General features: G+C 47.3%; 2 long non-coding RNA genes across 5 annotated transcripts in view; one reads left to right on the top strand and one right to left on the bottom strand.

Annotated features, from left to right (window-relative positions):
• Window positions 1-6,889: 6,889 nt before the first annotated feature.
• Window positions 6,890-22,207, top strand: part of LOC147356419 (uncharacterized) — a 33,797-nt gene continuing 18,479 nt past the window's right edge. For 2 of the 4 annotated variants that reach the window (XR_015143242.1, XR_015143241.1), the window contains exons 1-2: window positions 6,890-7,134; window positions 11,503-11,613. This is a non-coding gene — a long non-coding RNA (uncharacterized LOC147356419). Of the gene's footprint in view, window positions 7,135-11,502; window positions 11,614-11,931; window positions 14,080-22,207 lie in introns of those variants that run through there. The other 2 variants (XR_015143243.1, XR_015143240.1) reach the window with 2 other exon arrangements.
• On the bottom strand, window positions 14,980-18,811 carry LOC147356420 (uncharacterized). Its single transcript, XR_015143251.1, has 2 exons — window positions 17,061-18,811; window positions 14,980-15,368 (listed from the first exon to the last, which is right to left on the bottom strand). It is a non-coding gene; the product is annotated as an uncharacterized LOC147356420 (long non-coding RNA).

Here is a 22,207-nt window from a genome sequence, read left to right as displayed (position 1 = left end):
CCTGGACAGCCAGGGAAGTCCCTGTCAATTGTATCTCAATACAAGTAAAAGGGAAAAAAAAGAAAGAAAGAAATAGCACATTTTCAAAAATGTTTTTACAAAAAAATTAGTTGCCAGTCTTTGAAAATTTAGGAGTTTTCACATAAGGATCTAGCTATCTGGAGCTGAGGCTTCTGAGCACTGGTCCCAATACAGCAACAGTCTTGGAACTGTGTCACGGCTGCCCCTTTAGACCGGGCGTGTGATTCACTGCAGATTTCCTATTAGGCATCCAGTCTGGATTCACTCATTTATAAAAACTGCTGGTCCGTGTAAACACTTGAGATGGCAACCCGCACTCTTCCATACTTCTGCCAATTTTGGGTCCCCCAGGACGACTTTTCTCCTGCCCTTTCTGCTGCAGAGAAACATTATGGAACTCAGATATACCTGCCAGATAAAACCTACTATTCTAAGGTTCTACTGCCCTCCCTGGCTCCACAGGGTCTTTCCCTGTGGGACACCATGGGACACAGCCCCAGGGCCCTTATTCTCGGTTTGTCTTGCTTGCTTTCAGACTCGCCTTCCTCCTGCTCTGGGAAGCTTTATTTTTGTCTTAAGAGGCAGGAAGCCTTCCTAGTCCAGCCTTTGGGTTGTCCCCCCTGCCCCTCCCCTCAAGCTATTCTGCTGTCTGCACACGCTTGTCCATTCTGTTTCCCTGACTTCCTAGGCTTTCAAAATTCAAAAGCAAGGACTGTTTTAGCTCTCTTTTTTCACTGTGTCATCGCTTCCTGCAGACCTATGATAACAGATGCCTGAATATTATGGGTGGAGAGGATCTTGAAACAATAAGAAAAACTGGGACTGAAGAATACCATCCGTTAAAACGTAACCCTTCATCATCTTTGTATAGGCCAGGTGCTGTGCTAAACACTTTACATGCATTATCTCATTTCAACCTCAAATTGGAAATGGAGCGTTTGTCCAAAGTCAACAGCTAGTAGGGGGCAGAGCTGGAACTTAAACCCAGAGCCTATCCTCTTAGCCACTCAGTTATCACAAAGGTATGCCTTTATTTCACCAACACCTTTCCTGCTTACTGCACCCCGTGTCCCTGCCCTTCTGCACAGGGTCACGGCCAGTCACAAGCTCACCTGGGCCAAAGTGAAAGGCCATTGGTCGAACTTTTCCAAGGCCCGCCTATCCCCTAGACAATTGGCAGAATGTCTGTGACTGACAGGAGGCCGTTATTGACATAGAGAAGTATATTGACCCTCCTCGCGCCGCTTTAACTGCAGTGAGAGTCCAGACAACAGAGGCAGCTCAACTCCCAGGAGAAGAGCAGGGATAAAAATGGAAGGCTGAAACAAGAGACCGAGTCTGAGAGTTGGCAGATCCAGTTACAGGGAAGAGTAAATGGTGGCTGAGGTCAGTTTGTAAATCAGCAGCTTGAAAAGTTGGACAAAGCCATTTCTTGGAAAATCCAATTATAATGCAGAGCCTAGAAGGTGCCCTGGGTTTCTGCTCAGCTCTCTGCAGAGCTTCACCCCATGTCCCTTGGCTGTCACCTGTCAAAGGGCCCTGAGCAATCCAAGAGCTTGCTAGTTACTGGGGCTCAGAGGGCAGCTGTTTTCTCTAAGCGCTTGGGCAGGAAGGCTTTCATTCCTTCCTCATCTCTGATGCACAGGAGCACCTGATAAACCATCTGTACCTCCAGCCCTCCACTCAGCCAGGGGCTCTGCTCTGAGGTTTTCTGCAGCCAGTGGGCTGGGGACAATGAGTCCATGCAACCCTGGGAAAAGACAGACCTACCCCATAGCTTTGGATTTTCCCAGAGGTTGCATTCTGCTAGATTGGCATGTGGATGCCAATTGGCATGTGGCATGTGCTGGTTTGGACAGCACCATCAGGCTAACTGGTCCTCTGGCCAGAAAGGGAGAGAGTGGTTTTCTCTACACAATTCAATGTAATTCAGAGTTTCAAATTTTCTTTTAATTGGGATCATGATCTTTTCCTGTTAGAAATGTACCCATTTCTTTCACCTTATATTGTTGTTTAGTCACTAAATCATGTCTGACTCTTTTGAGACGCTATGGACTATAGCCCGCCAGACTCCTCTGTCCATGAATTTCCCAGCACTTATATTTAGACTCATGCCTGTGTGAGGTAGTCTAGCTTGGTGCTGGGCACATGGCCCTGTAGTTGAGCTGCCTGAGTTCAAGTCCTGGCTCTACAGTTACTGACTGCAGTTCCTTGGGTGAGTCATCTATCCTTTCGGAGTCTCAACTTCCTCATCTGTAAAATGGGGTCAGTAACAATCCTGACAAGATGACATCTGTGAAATGAAGCAGCAAGCAATGAAAAGTTGCTCTGTACAAAGAGGCTCTTATTGTTATTGGAGAGAAATTCCCAACGTGAATGAAACCATTCTGGGTCAGAAAGGGGGTGAGTTGATGGGGTCTCTGCCCTGAGGCAGGAGTCACTGGTCCCAGCAGACCTCTGATTTGAGTACCAAAGACCTCGTCCTGGTAGTTGAATTCAACTCTCCAGTCTTATTTTTTCATTTAATTGGCTGTGTTGGGTCTTAGTGGTAGACCAGATCTTTGGGACGTTATGCAGGAACTTTTGTTGTGGCACACAAACTCTAATTATAGTGGTGGACTCCAGAATATGTGGGCTTCAGTAGTTTGGGTACATGGGCTTAGCTGCCCGCTGGCATTGCAAGGGGGATTCTTAACTACTGGACCAGCAGGGAAGTCCCTCTCAAGTGTCTTGGTTGGTACTGGAGAACCAACTGTAGATGCTCTGGAGAATTCACCCAGAGACCCACAAAGTCCGGGAGGAGAGTGCCAGGCTGGGTTTCTCTCTCCATCTCATCCAGGATTATGGAATACTGTGAGGGGTGGTGGAGAGGAGGGAAACCAGCAAAAGATGGAAGAAGGGGCCTCTCTAAGGCTTAGGCCCTCAAGAAGGAGGGTGGGGGATGGGAAAGAGTAGGAGTGTAGTGGGTGAGTGACGCAGCCTAGACCCAGAAGCAGCTGTCTCCTATGCCCTCTTGGCTTCTGGGGACCAGGCTTCTCAGAAGGGGGAAGCAGTGACCAGATATGCTGAGTTCTGAGTCAGTGACCCTATGAACTGACAATGGTGGTGGAAATTGCCACCCAATCTGCGGAAATCCCCTACAGATGGGTGGCCAAGAATCTCTTTGTTCTGGAACCCTCCTTTGTTCCAGGCTTTTTACTTATATTTATTTCTTCTTGGGCTTCCCTGATAGCTCAGTTGGTAAAGAATCTGCCTGCAATGCAGGAGACTCCAGTTCAATTCCTGGGTTGGGAAGATCTGCTGGAGAAGGGGTAGGCTACCCACTCCAGTGTTCTTGGGCTTTGCTTGTGGCTCAGCTGGTAAAGAATCCACCTGCAATGCAAGAGACCTGGGTTTGATCCCTGATATGGGTTGCTTATATTTATTTCTTCTTTTTTTACTGAAGCATAATTTATATTAAGTGGGGGTGTAAAACTCTTAAATTTTTAAGTAAAACTCAGAGATTTTACTTAAGTTCATGTCCATTGACCAACAACCCAGATCAAAATCGAGAGCAGTTCCAGAACCCAAGAAGGCTACCTTTTTACCCTGTCCCAGTCCAAACAGCCCCAAACAACTTTAATTCTAACCTTCATCACTGTAAATAAATTTTGCCTGTTTTTGAACTTCAAATAAACAGAATTACACAGTATGTCCTCTTTGTTGCCTGACTTCTTTTATTCAATATTGTGTCTGGGAGATCCAGGTAAGGTTTTTGTAGGGGTGTACTTTATTTCTTTTTCATTGCTATATAGTGTTCCATGGTCTGATTATACTATAATTGATATTTCATTCTTCTGTTGATAGACTTTAGGTTTTTTCTAACTTGGGGCAATTAAGAATAAAACAGCTATGATCCATTTTGTACCTATTTTTTGGTGCATAGAAGCTCTCATTTCTGTCAGGCATATACTCTGGAGTGATTCCAGGCCTTATAGACATTCTGTTTGAAAATGCTTCAAAATAAGGGAAAGGGCACTACTGTGCTTCCCTCCCACTCCCTGCCCTGACATAGGTACTCTGGGGTTGCAGGTGTGAGGGTCTGAGAAGCAGAAAGGAGAGAGAGAGGGCACCCCACCACAGCAATCCCATTAAGAAGATTTGAAAAGATGTTGGTTACTTGCCAACAGCATTTCCCCTTTCAAAATCTCATCTGGTCTTTCCTGGCAATGTGCATGAGAGATTCTCTGAATCTTGGAAGAAAGTATCCCCCTTCCCCTCCTGATGGTGCCTGTTGAAGTGTTGACTGTCCAGTAGTCTTCAGAGATGATCAAATCCCTCCTTCCTATTTTATAGGTAGGGAAACTGATGCCCAGGGCAGTGACCTGATGAAAACCTCATAACTGGTAAATTAAAGGCCCAGAACATGACTTCTGGCCTCTAGGGGCCTCATCTATAAATTGAGAGAAAGGGATTATATTCAGGACTGCAAGGAGATCAAACCAGTCAATTCTAAAGGAAATCAACCCTGAATATTCATTGGAAAGACTGATGCTGAAGCTACAATACTTTGGCCACCAGATGCAAAGAGCTGACTCATTGGAAAAGACTCTGATGCTGGGAAAGATTGAGGGCAGGAGAAGAAGGGGATGACAGAGGATAAGATGGTCACCGACTCAATGAACATGAGTTTGAGCAAACTCCAGGAGACAGTGAAGGACAGAGGAGCCTGGTGTGCTGCAGTCCATGAGGTTGCAAACATCTATATTCTTCTGCGTGGAGAATATGGATGAAAACAAGGACAGAAGCAGGGAGACACCATTTAGGAGGCTATGATGATAGTTCAGTGACAGATGATGGGGCTTGGCCAGGCAGGGACAGTGGAGGGAGACGGGTCCTGGTAATGTTTTGATGTCACACCAACAGGACTTCCAGCAGGTGAGCGTTGGTCCTCGCAAGAGACCTTTGCACCTTAAATGCAAAGCATATGCACTTTGCGCAGAAGGCTACTACTGAGTTTCAGGTACAAGGTCTTTCTCATTCTTCTAGATCCTTTTTTCAGTTTCCCTTTCCTAGTCAGCAAGGAAAGTCTTACTGTGTCTCCTTCCAACATGGGATGGAGCCTTTCAGCCAAGTAAATGTCAGTGTGTGTGTGTGTGTGTGTGTGTTTGGGGTGGAGAACTCACTTGAACAACAAGTCAAGTGACTTGTTGACTATCAATTCCTCAAGTACCAAGCTCAGGATCTAGAGGGCAGATTAGCAGGAAAATGTAGCAGAGCCTCTGGGACAGCCTGAGTGACCCCTCTTCCTGGTATCCACCGCCCTTGGGCCATTTCCTGGACACAAGAGAGGGCTGACCCTGTGTGACCGACAGTGGGGGCATGGTGGAGGTAACAGCATGTGCCTTCCCTGCCGAATACATGTATATGTATATTTAAAGCAGGGGTCCCCAACCCCTGGACTATGTTCCCAGTCCACGGCCTGTAATGAACTGGGCATGGCAGGAGATGAGCGGCTGGCAAAACTGAAACCATCCCCTCCTTCCACCCTGGTCTGTGTGTATGTACATACATGCATACACACATTATGTAACATATATGTTACATATTGTATATATAATCTCTTACTGGTTCAGCTTCTCTGAATCCTGACTGGTACATAGGCCATCAAGGATATGGGTCTTAATGCCAAACTATCTGGGTTCAAAGCCCAGGTCTACCAGTTACCAGTTACCTACTCTGGGACTGTGGATACTTTTTTAGATTTTTTTGCCTTGGTTGCCTCATTATAAAATGGGAATTACACCTACTCCCGTTTTGTTGTGTGTATTAAATGAATTAATTTAAAAGGCAGCTAGAAGAGTGCCTGGCACATGGAAACACTTTGTGAGTGTTAGCTGCAGCTTTTGGAACTTAGCATATAATAGGTGCTCAATAAACATTCTTCAAACTCATGGCTATCTGATGAATGAGAGGGGCCACCAGTCCTTGGAGCTTCTGAGGTGGAGCTAGTGGTTAAAGAACCCACCTGCCAATGCAGGAGAATAAGAGACCTGGGATCGATCCCTGGATTGGGAAGATCCCCTGGAGGAGGAAATGGCAACCCACTCCAGTATTCTTGCCTGGAGAATCCCATGGACAGAAGAGCCTGGAGGGTTACAGTTCATAGGGCCACAAAGAATTGAACATGACTGAAGTGACTTAGCATGCACGCACCAGTCCTTATATGCCACGCTCCTTCCCAGGGTTGCTTCAGAGTTCCAAGCCTTTATGTGTAGGTAGGCTTAAAGGCTATTTCTTCCCCCTTCTTTCCTTCCTCCCTCCCTCCTCTCCTTCCTTCCTCTCTGTCTCTTTCATACATACACTAAAAAAAATTATTCATTGTTTATCTGAAATTAAAATTTAACTGGGTCCTAAGTTTTCCTCTGTTTTATCTGGCAACCCTAAACATGCCACACCTTCTCAGAGGCTTAGTGAAGTCACTTCTGTGTGTCAACCTGGCCAGGTTCTACCCCCAGTTATTCAATCAAATGCTAATATAGGTGCTGCTGCAGGCATGTTTATAGATGTTATCAAAGTTCACAATGATTGACTTTAAATAAAAGTGTGTTAGTCGCTCAGTCATGTCTAACCGCTTGTGACCTCAGGCTCCTCTGTCCATGGGATTTCCCAGGCAAGAATACTGGAGTGGGTTGCCATTTCCTTCTCCAGGGGATCTTCCTGACCCAGGGATTGAACCTATGTCTCCTGCATTACAGGCAGATTCTTTACTGTATGAGCCACCAGCAAGGCCCCTGAAGTAAAAGAGATTATCCTAAATAGTTTGGTTGGGTCTGATTCAATCAGTTGAAGAGAATATAAGCAGAGCTGAGGCTTCTCTGATGAAGCAAAATTCTATCCATGGAACCTGCGGGCAGCAGCTTCTGCAATTGATTTCCTACTTTATTGTTGTCTTTTCCATTAGAATGTAAGCTCCAGGGACTTTTAGATTCAGTGAAATATCCCCAGTGTCTAACACAGTGCCTAGCATGGAGCAAGAGCTCAATTAAATGTTTGCTGAATGAGTATACAATAGTCAGGCCTGAAGGGGAGGCTGACTCCAGGATAATGGCTGACAGATTCAATCTTCACGAGGTAAGTCTCGGGGTTTCCTCTCCTGTAAAATTAGGACAATAACAATACCTACCTCCTGAAGTTACTGTGAGGATTAAATAAGTCAATATCATGCAAGTATTTAGCATAAGACCTGGCATATAGGAAGCACCGTAAAATTATTGCTAACTGGGGAAACAGATAATCAATTTTTGTTTTGAGCAGGAGTATCAGCTACTGTCATTATTTAAGGTTCACAGCATACCAGATACTGTACTAAAACCTTCAAAAAATTTTTTATTATTGGAGTATAGTTGATTTACAATGCTGTGTTTGTTAGTTTCAAACAATTTTCAAACACTTTTCTGTTAGTATACAGCAAAGTGAACCATTGTACATATACACATATCCACTCATTTTTAGATTTTTGTCCCATACAGGCCATTACGGATTATTGAATAGAGTTCCCTGTGCTGTATAGTAGGTCCTTATTAGTTATCTACTTGAGATATAGTATTGTGTGTTTGTCAAACCCAGTCTTCCAATTTATCTCTCCCCCGCTTACTCCTCAGTAACAAGTTGCTTTCTATATCTTTAACTCTATGTGATATCTCTTATATGTGAGATATCTTAAAAGGATACAAATGAACTTATCTACAAAACAGAAGTAGAGTTACAGATGTGCTAAAATATCTATATACATGATCTTGTTATTTTTAACACCTTACATTTCCCAACCAAAAATAGATTGCCTTGTGAGGAAGTGAGTTTCCCCTCAGTGGGAAGGATGCATTTGTGTTCTATTTGTATCGGGCTTGCTGTCTTAGAGGTGGCTGTGTCAGGGTTTGGTGGGTGTTGGGGGTGCAGGCTGGCAGGATGAAAGGTCTGGTAGAATTTCTCTTCCCCCTGTGGGGGCAGCCCCAGCTGTGTTGGCAGCTGTTAGAGCTCAACATCCAGTGGCCCCAGCAGTTTCTGTCCAATACAAATTAGGTGGCCAACCCTCCTTGATTTGTCTGGGACTTCCCCAGTTTTAGCACTTCAAGTCCTGTATCCTGGGACCCTCCCTTAGTGCTGGGCAGATTGGAACAATTGATCATCATAATTCAAGATGACCCAGAGGTGTCCTGACATGTGAGCTGAGCACAGCAATGGAGAAAAAGTATAGCTTGGCAGGTAGTTAGCATCTGAGGTGCTTGTAATCATGTAGAAATGCTTTGTTCACCAGTAGGAGGCTCAGGGGCAGAAGCTCCCTTCCAGGCTGATACTAGTCTGGGAATGGTCCAGTGAGTGAGCTGGGATGTTAGGTAATGCAATAGGATATGTCATTTCAAGTCTTAGAAAACCAATCACAAATTGACTTAAACAGAAAATGAAATGTGAAGTCTGTGACTATAACCTGCTTCCGGTATGGCTGGATCCAGGGCATAAATGACAGCATCTAGATAAGGTCTCCGTCTCTTAGCTCTCCTGCTTTCTGTGTTGCCTTTATCTCTCTTTCATCATGGTGTCCCTGGTTGCTCTAGGGCTGACATCTTCCCAGGTACAAGGGGGAGAAAGAGAGATTCTCTTGGCCAACAGTGTCAATATAAATCTTTTTCGCTCTGATTGGGCCAGATGCTCATTGCTGAACCAGTCACTGGGAGTGGATGGGGGGGAGTGCAGGTAGGAGAATGGAACAATACTCTGATTGGCTTAGCCTAGCTCCCATGTTCCATCCAAACCAGAGGATCATGGCACCTGGGATATGGGGCCAGGTGGGTTGAACTTGCAGCTATGACCAAACAATGATGATAACAATAGCAGCCAACATTTACAGAGTACTTAATCTGGTCTCAGTGGCAAGAAAGAGGCAGGATGTCTGGGAACTCGGCTACATATACCTGTGAAGGCGTCTTAGGAAACTCTTACATTGAGAGGGAGTTTGGATTGAAAAATCAGTGGTGTCCAACTCTGACTGGATGTTTTGATCATCTTTTAAAGAGTAACTATGGGCCCCACTGCAGACCAATTGAGAATCTGTGAGTTTGGGACCCTAATATTAGGGTTAAAATAAAAACCTCTCCAGGTGTTTCTCCTGCACCTAGCCTCCAGGACTAAGAACCACTCGGTTACTTCAGTGTGTCTCGAGTTAGGCATCTGCAGGTCTAACAACCAGCCAGGCATTTCCTATGCTTATTTTGGCTTGAGGGCCCCCTGCTTTCCATCATACCTTGGCACCCTGGGGTCGACAGAGAAGGCTGCTTGCTCCTGGGCAGAGGCGAGCAGCTGGGTACACCTGCTGGCCACCTGAAGGCTGTGTGGATGAATATCCCAGACACTCTTTTACCATTCTGCAGTGCGAACCAGATCCAAGCTCTCTTTTTTGCATCTGTGAATCTTTAAAATTGCCGTACCCCCTGTAGAAGGACCCCGGTTTAATTATTTGATAGTCTCACGTTCCTATGAAACTAACAGCGTCTTCCCTGGAAGGTTTTAAATTAGACTTTGCCTCTGCGTTGACTTGAGAATTATTTCTCCTCTCCCAGATGTGGACCTTCTTTAACAGAACGGTTACCTGAGGGAGGAAAAGTTATTCTGTCCTTATTCACCCAATGATACTAGTAACAACTGTACACTGAATTCTCTTGATTGTAATATCCAAGAAAGTTTTATGGGAGCTAGTTCTATTCCAAAGATTCCTTGATAGGTGGGTGACTGGGAATCACATTTATTTTCTTACAGCGACCGTGTTATTAAAACCAAGGTGGTTTTCTAAGCTAGCTCACAAAGATCTATTCAAGTCCTATGAATAACTGTAGAAAGTGCTGAAATGGAATAATAGGAATCACTTTTCACTTACATAACTCATCTAACATTTTAGGTAGGAAAAAAAATACTGATTCAGAGTTAATAGAATCTGTGTCATTAGAAAAATAGCTACATCTCTTTTCTAATCCATAAGTTTTGGGCATATAATGCGTTTATCTTTTTTGCTTTTCCATGTTCTGTCTTCCACGTCCATTTTATTTCCCAAACTAGGATAATATTAGAACAGCAAATGAGTTGTGTGTGACAAGCATATTTATCAGGTGGCAGGGAGGGATACCATCCTGATAATGACCGTCCCTCGTAGCTGACATGCATAATGGGGCCCACAATCTGCAGCCCAACTGTTCACCCTCAGCTGAGCCCAAGGTGGCAATCACATGCAGGTCATTTCTGCCCACTCCTGACTGTGCTAAGTAACCTGGCAGCCCCATGTGCTGTGTGTCATAAACATTAATTACAGGGCCACCGCTTCTCAAGAAGAGCTACAAGGAGATGTTGGGGATGAGCTTGTGCGGGGCGGAGGACACCTCTGGGACAAAGGCAGAGAGCTGAGGGAGGGGTGGCCCCTTACCCCCACCACCACTGTCTCCCTAAGGAATGCAGTCCAGCTGAGCCATCGAGTCCAGGGCCTGTTTGGCCAAGCGTCCTAATTGTAACATCACCATCTTTTCTTGAATCCCCATAGTTGGGGCTGGAAGGACTGCATTGTCCAGATGCTCTCATTTCTGGGTGAGAAGCTGAGGCCAGCAAAGGCTGCAGCTCCTGTGCTCAGGGTCACCCAGAAGATCAGAGGCGGTGCTGGAATTGAACTTACCTGCTCTGACCACCAGTACATGGCCCTTTCTACTCGGCCCTGACACCCCTCTCCTCTTGCCTGTATGTTTCTCAAATTCTGGTTAAAGAAAACAGCTGTTCTGTCGCCCCAGACATGCATATGAGGCACACTGGCGAGCCCCAGAAGGCCAGGGCATCTCTTTTTTTGTCCTTTTCTGAGCCTTGGGACCCTAGGAGAGTGCCCATTACTCTCCAGGGAATTGATTTGCCCACAGGTCTTTTTCTGGTAGAACATAAACTCCTTGAGCAGGGAGGGACTGCATCCCATGGGTTTCCTTATTGCCTATGACAAGCTTGAGATCCCACCCAGAGAAGGACATCTGATAAGCATTTGATGAATGGATGTGTGTGTCATAGGATGTGTGTGTCATAGTATGTGTGTGTGTGTGCATGCTCAGTCATGTCTGACTCTTTGTGACCCCATGGACTGTAGCTTCTCTGTCTGTGGGATTTCCCAAGCAAGAATACTGGAGTGGGTTGTCATTTCCTCCTCCAGGGGATATTCCTGACCCAGGGATCAAACCAACGTATCCTGAATTGGCAGGTGGATTCTGTATCACGGAGCCACCCGGGAAGCCCTCATCACAGCGTGATCTACTTTCATTCCAAATAGAATTCCAAACTATTTCTCTGCCTCCATCTGCTCCCTTCCCAGCTAGAACCACTCCCCACTCTGAACTCTAGTGCATGGGTGGGTACATGGTGAACTCAGCTGTGATTATTTTATGCTGGGATTTAAAGGCTTTGCTGCTCATAATTCTCCTTTAGGTGAGCTCATCCCCCCGCAACCCAGGGAGAGAAAGATACAACTGTTCTTAAGTGCCTTCCAGATGAGGCAACTGAGCTTGGGTTCTCCTCTACGTCAAGGCCATGCAGGAGGTAAGGGGTGAAGGCAGGTCCCTGGGTGCTGAATCCCATCCCCTTTCAGCTGTCACTGAGCCTCCACGGACTGTCTAAAAGTACCTCCTGGTCGGGTGAGTTGTGGATCGCATGTTCCTAGCTGTGCTTGTGGGTTTCCTCAGAGCCCTCTGGGGTCCTGTGGAGCACAGTGTGACCGCCACTGCTTTAGGGATTTCTTCCTTAAGCGATGATTGTAGAGCTGTTCTCTCTGCCAGGACTAAGAAGAGTAAGGACCAAAGTTTTAATCCTAGTCCTGGCTTTTTTTTTTTTTTAATACCTGGCTTTGATTCTTGCAAGCTGTGTGAACTTGGCCAAGCCATGTCTCCTCTGTGGACCTCAATCCCCTCACCTGTGATGTCAGCTCGTCAGACCACATGCTCCACTGTCCATGAGAAAGGCAGGGGCCCCACTAGCCAGCTCTCACGTCCCGGGGCTGGCCCAGACAAGAGACAAAGAGCTGGTCCCAGGACCCTCTGCTGCTTCGGCTGGTGAGGGGTCTTCCTGTGTTGGATGATTCTGGAAGATTCCTGAAGAGCATTGGTTCTATGCCTGCAGTGGCTCCCTGACAAGGCCACTTCGGCTGAGGGGCTCAGAGGCTCGGGGCGCAGCTGGAGAGGAGCCAGGAGCACAGATGTGCTGAAGACAGGGCAGGAGGCCTAGGCGAGGAGTGTTGGCAGGGCCACCCCAGGGCCGCCTCCCAGACCCTACTCCTCCCAGTCGACCTGCATCCCACCTTCTCTCGTCACAGTCCTTCCTGAGGAGCTCAGAGAATAGCATCTTGTTTTCACCTTGCTCCAGCTCTTTGGCCTCAGCCTGGAGATGACCCCCACAGCCCCAGAGGCAGGAATCTCCCAGCTGGTTACAAGGGCTCACTCGGACAACAGTACAAGGGTGAGAAGAAAAACTACAAGATCTGTAACTGATAGACCCTAACAACCACCTGGGGGAGACCATGTCCCAGGGCCTATGGCTCCCTTACCATTTCATCCTCATGACAACCCAGGAAGGAAGGGTTATTGCCACCCCATTTTACAGATGAGCAGACTGAGGCCCAGAGAGGTAACATACATGTCCAGGGTCTCACAGTTCGTAAGAGGCTGCACGGATATTTGAAGGCAGGCAGGCAGGCTCATGGGCAGGGTCTTAGTTGCCACCAGTCCTCTAAGGAGAGGCTCATTTCCCTCAGAATCAGACCTACAACCAGAAGTTGGAATTCAGAGGATGCGCTCCAGCGGCTGCATATGCCCGGCTGGGGCAGGGAAAATGATCTCTGTGCCTGCATAGCCTTGGGACCCGTCATTGCTAACTGCGTTCCCGACCATCATTTGCAAGTGGTTCATGGGGCAAGAGTTTGGGGCAGAAATCAAGAAAAGAATGAAAAATATTTTTTCCTTTTTGAAAGGTGGAGTTCAAACCTGCTGGTTGTGCCTTGGTGACATTTATCCCAAATGTCATTTGGATGAATTGGGAGATTAGGAGTGACTTAGACACATGACTATATAGAAAACATAAGTATAAAATGGATAACTAGCGAGGACCTACTGGAGAGCACAGGGAACTCTACCCAATACTCTGTAACGACATACATGGGCAGAGACTCTAAAAAGGAGTGCATGTGTGTGTGTGCAGCTGAGTCACTGTACACCTGAAGCTAATACAACATTGTAAACTAACTATACTCCAAGAAAATTTTTTTAATAAATTTGAAAGCTTGAGGAAGATTAAAACCTTCGGTACCTGTTCCCTCCATTGTCAGCTCCATGAGGGCAGCGGCCAGGTCACTCTTATTCTCTCAATGAAAGGCCAGTGCCCATCACAGTGCCTGGCATGACGGAGGTGACTGACAGATGTTGGCCAGTGTTTCCGGAGGGAGGAGGATGCCTCTTTAACATTAAACACAGGGCATGCAGCATGGTGTGCGGGTTTTCTTGGGTCGGGTGCTGAGATGTTAGCCTGGAGCTCTGCGACCTGCCCCAGGCTCCCTCGAATGTCCCTGTGTTTCAAGCCTGGGGTGTTTGTGTCCCCAGCCTTGTGCTGTGAGGGTTGGTGGCCTCTGTCCTGGGCAACATTTTCCCACAGGGACACCAGCTCACTTGTGGCCGGAAACCCCAGGCTCTGTGTGATGCCATGTCTCAGACTCTGCCCTGTCAGGAACAAGGCGGGGCCCAGAGAAGGATGGGTGCCCCCAGGACAAGGGGCAGAGCTGGAGCCACAGCCTGGCAGGCACAGACTTGCTGTGCAATACTGTGGTTTATCTTAAACAGATTCATGCAACTTTTACAGTCTTCTCAATTAGACACTCACGTTTGAGTGTGTAAAATATCGAGACTTCTTGATGGTCTTGTGGCTAAGACTCTGCGCTCCCAGTGCAGGGGGCCTAAGTTTGAGCACTGGTCAGGGGAATTAGACTCCCATAGGCCGCAACTAAGACCCAGCACAGCCAAATAAATGAATTAATTTAAAAAAATCAGATGTATTGATGGATTGGTACAAGCATAAGAGATAGATATGTGATAGAGAAAGTATAGAAAAAAGGTAAGTAGTACAATCCAGATGACAAGTATACCTATGCTTGTTATCGAATTCTTTCACAATGTCTGTTTTAACATTTTCACAATAATGATGATCTGAATGGCAATGCACTCACATTTGCTTTAATATATACAGTACAACCTAACTTTTCCATGCCTCAGTTTCTTCATCTGTAAAGTGTGATACTAAGAATACTTGCTTGTGGTTATGAGGACTGAGTGAATTTTGTTCTATTTAAAGAACTTAGAAAAGTGCCTGGCACCTAGTAAGCACTGTGTAAGATGAGCTATTATTGGTTTAATTCCTGTTAAATGATACAAATGGACTTACCTACAAAACAGAAAGACTCACAGACTTGGAAAACAAACTCACGGCTGCCTGGGAAAAGCGCGAGTTGAGGACTTTGGGAAGGTCATGTACACACTGCTCTATTTACAATGGATAACCAACAAAAACCTACCGTACAGCACACGGAGCTCTGCTCAATGTTATGTGCCAGTCTGGATGGGTGGGGTGGTTGGGGGAGAATGGAGACATGCATATGTATGGCAGAGTCCCTTCACTGATCACCTGAAATGCTCACAACATTGTTAATTGGCTACACTTCAATACAAAATGTTTTTGGTGTTAAATAATAATAATACATTTCTGCTAGCTACCAGTTGGAGTAGGAAATGGCAACCTGCTCCAGTATTCTTGCCTGGAAAATTCCAAGGAGAGTGGAGCCTGGCAAGCTACAGTCCACGGGGCTGCAAAGAGTCAGACACGACTGAGTGACTGAGCACCTCCCCCCCCACACACACACCAATTAGATGTCATTTATCAGTTTTATCAAACTTTTAAGTACATTTTGGAAAGGAAGTGCTGTGTTCCTGTAAATCATTATTCCCTTGGTGTATTAGTTATCTACTGCTGTGCAACGAAGCTTCTCCAAACTTGGTGGTTCTGGGAAAAACAGCAGTCACTATCTCACAGTTTCTAAGGGTCAGGATCCAGGTGTGGCTTAGCTGGGGGACATCGGCTCAAGGTCACTGACAGGCTGCAATGAAGGTGCCAGCTGAGGCTGCTCCAGCTCAGGTCTCCATGAGGCAAGAGTCGTCTCCAGGCTCATTCACTGGTAGGATTCAGGTCCCTGCTGGCTGTTGGTCTGAGACCGACCTCAGTTCCTTGCCATATGAGTCTGTCCGTAGCTCAGCTTACAACTTGGCAGGTGGCATCGTCGATGAGAGCAAAGAAGGGACAGAGAATGAGAAGAGAGGTGGAGAGTGAGTGAGTTCAGTCTTTTATAACCTAGCCTCAGGAGTGACATCCCATCCTTTTTGCTGGATAAAATGGTTAGATAGCATCACCAACTCAATGGACGTGAATTTGAGCAAACTCTGGGAGTTAGTGAAGGACAGAGGAGCCTGGTGTGCTACAGTCCATGGGGTCGCAAAGAGTTGGACATGACTGAGTGACTGAACAACAACAATATTCTTAGAAGCAAGGCACACTCCTGGGAAGGGGATTTGATCAGAGCATGAACACCAGGAAGTGGGGCCATTGGAGCCATTATAGGAGCTGCCTGCTGCACCTGGGCATCGATTTGAGATCGGGTGCATTAGAAAGAACACAGGCTTGGAGTGAGGCAGAAACAGTTTGATGCCAGCTTTTCCTCTTTATCTGTGATGTAAAACTAGCACATTTCTCAAGCTCACTGAGCCTCATCTGTAAAATGGAGGCCGTTTCACCTGCCTCACTGGGCTGAAATGTGAATCAACTGTGATCCACTGTGGTATGCTGCCTTGCTCAGTGTACTAGATACCTAGGGCTGGTGTATCAGTTCCCAAATTTAGCGGTTTAAACAACTAAAATGCATTATTTTAGAGTTCTTCTCTGGTGGCTCAGTCAATAAAGAATCTGCCTGCAATGTGGGACACGCAGGTTCAATCCCTGAGTCGGGAAGATCCCTGGAAAAGGGAATGGCAACCCACTCCAGTATTCTTGCCTGGAGAACTTCATGGACAGAGGAGCCTGGTGGGCTCCAGTCCACGGGGTCACAAAGAGTTGGACACAACTGAGTGACTAACACACTCAGAGTTCTGCAAGGCAGCAGTCTGACATGGGTCTTTGTTGTTGTTCAGTCGCTAAGTTGTGTCTGACTCTTCGCAACCCCAAGAACTGTAGCACATCAGGCTTCCCTGTCTTTCACTATCTCCCGGAGTTTGCTCAAATCCATGTCCATTGAGTCAGTGATGCCATCAACCATCTCATCCTCTGTTGCCCCTTCTCTAGCCCTCAGTCTTTCCCAGTATCAGGGTCTTTTCCAATGCGTCAGCTCTCCTTTTCTGTCTCGCTCATCATCTTTCTCATCATCTTTTAAGGCCCCATAGGATTACAGTGGGTCCACCCAGACAATCCTAAAATAGGATAATCTCCCTATTTTAAGGTTTCCTGATTAGCAATCAGTTCCTTGATTCCTTATTTGTCACATAAGGTAACATAGTCACATGTTCTAGGGATTAGGAGGTTTGGGGGCCATAAATTCTCTTATAGTCCTTCCACATTCCTGTCTTCATTTGTCCCGAGGTGTCTCCCTCCCCACACCCCACACCCTGTACACAGCTGCCTGATTGTCCCTGTGGCATCCTGGCACCCAAGAGGGAGAGGTCCTCCTTGGCACACCCAGAGACCAGAAGGAAGGCCTATTCATTCTGCAGGAACATGAGGAGGAGGCAGGTGCTGGACAAGGTGAAGTTTATGGACATTCCTCAGGCCCCACAGCTGTGTGTCTGATTCCCTCCGGGCTGCTCACACAGTCGCCAGAGGCTGTTTTTATCCCTCTCACCCTGGGAACAATGGATGGCTGCTCCCCACCTGTTCACCATGGTGTCCTGCTCCTGGAGGCCACCCACCTGGGACTTTCTCGGAGAAGGGAAACAGCTGGTGCCTCCTGTTGAAGTTGCGTCACAGAGGCAGGCCTCCTCGTTGGCATTGGCCCCTTACTGCAGCTGGACTTCTGCTGGGGAGGGTAGGGGGGAGGGTGGTGGTGGTCTCCTGGGTGGGAGGGAATCTGGGTGGGTCAACAGGTGGCAAATTGTTCCTGAGGCCAGCTTCCAAATTTTGCTTGTCCCACTGAAGATGTGTTCCTTGTCTTCTGTGTGGAAAGAAGAGCCGCCCTTTTCGGGCTGCAGGAGAGGGCAAGGATCCCCCTGCAGCTGGCTTGTTGGGCCTGGATTGCTGGGCAGTCTGTGCTGGTTTGCTCTTTCCTGGGTTGGGCGGGGCTGTGGTGAGGAGTGCATCATCGTGCCATCTAGTGGCGAGTTATGGGACTGCAGGTCGTAATGGCCCAAACACGATCTCTGGCTCAGTCGACTCTTTACGGCACCACGGACTGTATGTAGCCTGCCAGGCTCCTCTTGCATGGGATTCTCCAGGCAATACTGGAATGGATTGCCATTTCCTCCTCCAGGGGATCTTTCTGACCCAGAAATCGAGCCTGTGTCTCCTGCATTGGCAGGTAAATTCTTTACCAATGTACCACCAGGGAGGCCTGGCGTGCTGCGGTTCATGGGGTCGCAAAGAGTAGGACACGACTGAGCGACTGAACCGAACAGAACCGAACCGAACCAGGGAAGCCCAGCATCTACCCTGGCTTTTAACCCAGGGCAGTGGTCCCAACCTCTGGTGGTGCCACAGAATCACACAAAGAGGTTTTGAAAAATACGTCTGCACGAGCCCCACTCCACACCTCCATCAGAAAACTTGCCATTTAGCTTTAGAGTATAGATCCCCAAGCCCTACTTCTAAATTCTAAATTACTAGGTTTGGAATAAGTCCTTGGAATCTGAATTCTTAACCAGACTTCTCCAATAACTCCAAGGGCAATTTGACTTGAACACCACTGATTCAGCAGCTCATAAGATAAGTGAGCCAACTGTGGGATGTGGACTTTAAAAAAAGAAAAAAAAAACAAAAAACAACCAATGTTCTATTCAGTCATATTGTTAGAAACATACCATCTAGATTAAACAAGGATATAATGTAGTAGTTAAAAGCATCTAGGTTCGTGTCCTACTTTTGCTGTTGCTGCTTTTGTGACCTTAGGCCAATGTCTTGTCTGTTGGGTTTGTTGGAAGACTTGATGCAATAAATAATGTACAGAGCCCTTAGCACAGGGCCTGTGTATGTGCTAAGTCACTTCAGTGGTGTCTGATTCTATGCGACCCTATGGACTAGAGACCTACAGGCTCTCTGCATGGGATTCTCCAGGCAAGAACACTGGAGTGGGTTGCCATGCCCTGCTCCAGGGGATCTTTCCAACTCAGGCATCCAACTTGTGTCTCTTAAGTCTCCTGCATTGGCAGGCAGGTTCTTTACCATTGGTGCCACCTGGCCCTTAGGAAATGGGCCCTGTGTTAACAGTCTACTGGACAGATGGCTTAGATCTGTTGGGAGTTTCATTTCAGTGACATATTTATGAAAGGGATGTCCAGAAGAGGAGGAGATGGAAGTAAGAGGAGGGGAGACCGTGAGGAAGAACCAAGGGGAAGGCTTGGAGGTCTGTATCTGGGAGGCAGAGGTCTTGGGGAGCAAGGTGGGGGTGTGCATAATAATCACCAGGTTGCTGTCACGGAAATCTTCAGTCGCTGAGTGAGAACTCTTGTGCAGTAGAACATGAGTGGTTCCCAGTGCCTCACCTGTACCCCTCATGGAGTGTGATCTGACCATGGGGGACACACGGACAAACATTTGTTGTGACAGCCATTTACATACTTATGGCAGCTTGTTACATATAGGAACGTATACATTGTATGTACATGTGTACATGTATGTATGTTGATGTATTAGAAAAAATAAAGTCAGCATCCCAGGGCAGGACTTCCCTGCTGGTTCAGTGGTTAAGACTTTGTCTTCCAATGCAGGGAGTGTGGGTTCAATCCCAGGTCATGGAGATAAGATCCCAAATACCTCAAGGCCAAAAAACCAAAACATAAAACAGAAGCGATATTGTAACAAATTCAATAAAGTCTTTATAAATGATCTAAATGAAAAAAATCTTAAAAAAAAAATCCCAGGGCTGTGGTTTCACAGAGATAAGTAGCAATGTGGGGCCTGAGCCATATTTAAAATACATATATATATGTTACAGACTGAATGTTTGCACCCCCAGCCTAATTCCAGTGTCTTGGTATTTGGCAGTGGGGCCTTTGGGAGATGATTAGGTCATGGGGGTGGAGCCTTCATGAATGGGATTAATGCCCTCATTATAAAAGAGACCCCAGACAGCTCCCTCGTCCCTTCTGCCTGACAAGGACTCAATGAGAAGACACCTGTCTTCCACCTGGAAGAAGGCTCACACCAGAGCCTGGCTGCATCACCACCCTGATCTTACATTTCCAGCCTTCAGAACTCTGAGAAACATTTCTGTTGTTTTGAAGCCCTCCTCACCCCTGTCTGGGGCACTTGGTTATCACAGTCCAAATGGACTAAGATGTGACATCACTAATGTAGAGCTGGTCTGAGGGTGTGGCAGGCACAGTCCGAGTGGTGTTGGGTAACCTGGCCTCAGAGGAGCTGTCCACTCGGGTTTGGAGGTGGACCTCGGTGATGCTCCTGGCTGCTTTCCCATGAATGTACACTGCACCCCGTGATTCCACATACCCAAGGGGCTGCATCTGTGAAAGGGGGACCATCTTTAGCAAGTCAGCCTGGTGCTGCCGACCACCTCAATGCTGGAGTTCGTTCAGTTAAGTGCCTGCAAAACCACGACCCTGGACAGTTCCAGAGAACGAAGGTGCCAATGAACCTGCCTGCTTGGCCCCCTGCCCACCTAGCGGGCATCTCGTGCAGGTTTCTCCCCCTCCTGGATTGTTTGTTTTCCTCACAGACTCTGCTTTCATGTTGTTTCTTTTATGTCCACATTTTTAAACATTATTTTTTAAGAATATTTACTTATTTGGCTGTCCCAGGTCTTAGCTGTGGCATGTGGGATCTTCAGTCTTCCTTGCAGCATGCGGGATCTTTTTTAGCTTTGGCATGTGGATCCTTAGTTGTGATGTGTGGGCTCTAATTCCCTGGCCAGGGATGGAACCTGTGTCCCCTGCATTGGTAGCTCTGAGTTTTAGCCACTGGACCACCAGGGAAGTTCCTTTTTGTCCATTTTTTGAGGTCAGAGACCTTATTGGGTCCACCATCTACTTCAGACGATGCCATCTGCCTGGAGCGCAAGGCTCCCCGGGATCTCAGGCTCAGTGTTGCCAGGGTGACGCTAGCTCTGCCCTCTTGGCTCCAGACTGACCTCTGTGCTGATCCAGAGCTGAGTGGTTCTGGAGAAGACCCTGCTGAACAGAGCAGCATTGAGACAGTGGGTGGCAACAAGGAGACACAGAACAACAAAGGCATATCCTCCACAAATGCAGTTCGGCCTCTGACTTTGCAACATCACAAGCTCAAGGGAGGGCATCTCTAGCTAGGAAGAGTGGGTCAGTTAAAAAAAAAAAAAAAAGAATTTAAAGATTATTTCATCTTTCCATTATTCTGTGTAATGCAGACAGAATGCTTGAAATGCAGGGGGAGGTTGTGTGTCTGCATGCATGTGAGCATATGTGTGTAGGTGTCTGGAAAGTAGCGGGTGGGAAAAAGGACAGGGATTGCTTTGGGGTGAAGCCCGGTGGGTGGAGGGGTATCTTTTAGGGTCTAGAGATTGAAACCCAATTCCAGTCGATTTAAGCAGGTGGTAGTGGGCCTGTATGGGAGTGTCATAGACTAAATTGTGTGCCCCCCAAATTCATATGTTGAAATCCTAAACCCCGTACCTCAGGATGTGACTGTATTTGGAAATGGGAGTCTTTTTTTTTAATTGAAGGATAATTGCTTTACAGAATTTTGTTGTTTTCTGTCAAACCTCAACATTAATCAGCCATGCTGCTGCTGCTGCTAAGTCGCTTCAGTCGTGTCCGACTCTGTTCGACCCCACAGACGGCAGCCCAGGAGGCTCCCCCGTCCCTGGGATTCTCCAGGCAAGAACACTGGAGTGGGTTGCCATTTCCTTCTCCAATGCATGAAAGTGAAAAGTGAAAGTGAAGTCGCTCAGTAAGTGTCCGACTTTTAGCGACCCCATGGACTGCAGCCTACCAGGCTCCTCCGTCCATGGGATTTTCCAGCCAAGAAGGTATACATATATCCCCTCCCTTTTGAACCTCCCTCCCATCTCGAGATGGGAGTCTTTTAAAGGGTGATTAAGTTTACATGAGATTATTAAGTTTACATGAGATCAGGGTGGACCCTGATCCATGTGACTGGTGTCCTTATAAGAAGAGATTAGGACACCCACACGCAGAGGGGCTACACAGGGAGAAGATGACTGTCTACAAACGAAAGAGAGCCTCAGAGAAAACCCACCCTGCCAACACCTCGGTCTTGGATTTCTAGACTCTAGAACTGTGGGACATTAAATTTCTGGGTTTCAAAAAGCCCTGATGTTAGGATGACCCTAGCCAACTAATATCGGGAAGGCGTGAGGGAGGGGGGAGGGTCATTTAACCAACCCCCCAGGAAGCAGGGGTGGACTTGGCTTCAGGGACAGTGGGATCCAGGGAGTATGACAGTCCACCCTGCTCCCTCCTCCATCTTACATGGGGCTGTGGTTTGGCCTCCTTCTCTTGGGTATCTCCTTGTGGGAGGGACATGGCAGCCCGCACTCTGGGGCAATTGCATAGCTCAAGATCCAAAAGGAAAGCAAGAGCTAACCTTCCACTCATGATCTGAAACCATCCAGGAAGGGATTCTGACGTTCCCTTCTCAGGTCTCAGGGCCCACTCCTGGGGCCATCGCAATGGCTGGGGGGAGAGGGGTGCAGGGCTGGGTTAGGGTTCCAGCCTGGATCATCTGCTCTCCCCGAAGGCGGGGTGTGGGGCTGGTGGTGGAGGCCGCAGGGCAAGAGGGCACGTGATCAGCAATCCACAAGGCCAACAGAAGAGGGGAACGTGAGATCCTGAGGCCCAACAGGGAAAGGAAGTGGCCCAGGTCACACGGCCTGTGTCTGTGGCCGAGCTAGCAG

The sequence above is a fragment of the Bos grunniens genome, chromosome 16 (assembly GCF_055505025.1).
Source record: "Bos grunniens cultivar Pamir isolate PY7600 chromosome 16, Bosgru_T2T1.0, whole genome shotgun sequence".
NCBI classification, from domain to species: domain Eukaryota; kingdom Metazoa; phylum Chordata; class Mammalia; order Artiodactyla; family Bovidae; genus Bos; species Bos grunniens.
The sequence above is the reverse complement of the archived record's forward strand: the minus strand, read 5'-3'. Positions and strand labels throughout refer to the sequence as shown.